The sequence below is a fragment of the Nicotiana attenuata genome, unplaced genomic scaffold (genome assembly GCF_001879085.1).
Source record: "Nicotiana attenuata strain UT unplaced genomic scaffold, NIATTr2, whole genome shotgun sequence".
NCBI lineage: Eukaryota > Viridiplantae > Streptophyta > Magnoliopsida > Solanales > Solanaceae > Nicotiana > Nicotiana attenuata.
This window is the reverse complement of record NW_017670419.1, coordinates 634,827-635,928: the sequence shown is the minus strand read 5'-3', so window position 1 is coordinate 635,928 and position 1,102 is coordinate 634,827.

The window sequence follows — 1,102 nt, the reverse complement described above, 5'->3', positions numbered from 1 at the left end:
ACATATAGTGTATATATTTAGGGTATAAAACTATAAATGCTCAAATCATAGAATATGATGGTAACGTATTATTTTTAAAATATGCTATATATGTGTTATTTTAAGATTTTAAGACAATTTGTGTTATTTTAAATTATTAGACGTATTTATGCTTAATGATTTAGTTTGTTAGATTAATTTGAAGTATTATTAAATTTATTATGCATGAAAATTTAGTTTACTATTTATTTGTTAATTTACTTTTTAAATGCAAACTTTAATTTTGTAATTTTGAAATAAATATAGCACTTGCAATTTATAATGTGCAATTTTTTCCCATCTTCCTTGTATTCTTTATGTTAGTACTTTGTATTAATACTATAACTTATAATATTTATACAAAATCAAAAAAAAAAAAATTAAAATTATACTAAACCGGCCCGGCCCCCTCAACCCGTAACCCTTATGGTTCAAATTTTAACCCGGATGAACCCGAACCCGTTAAACCGTTAAGACCAACACCGTAACCGGCCCGGACCGTTACCCGTACGGGTCCAAAAAATATTAGGCCCGACCCGGCCCACCCGTTAAACACCTTTACCACCAATCCATCCCCACACCGTACCCCCACCCACCCCACCTACCCACTCCACCCCCACCCTAAATAAAAGATATTATTAATAGTACTTTCTTTTCATGTTATAGATAGATTTTTTTTTTCATTTCAACAAATGATTTTTTTTCATGATATAAAAAATATTTTTTTCATTTTAACAAAAAAAAAGACTTTCTTTTCATGTAGAAAAAGTATTTATTTTCATTTCAACAAAAAAAATATTTTCTTTTAATGATATAAAAAAGGTATATTTTTTTTTCATTTCAACACATTGAATATTTTCTTTTCATGATGTAGAAAAAGTATTTTCTTTTATTTCAATAAAATGAGCACTTTATTTTCATGTTTTAGAAAGAGCACTTTCTTTTTTCAACCAAAAAAAGAATATTTTTTTTAGTTATGGAGCACAAATGTCAACGTTATTTTTGCGTAAAAAAGTAAAGCAACACATTAGTTCCTCTGAGTTTGTGTGAATTTTTTGAGACTTGGGGGAAGGGGGGGGGGGGG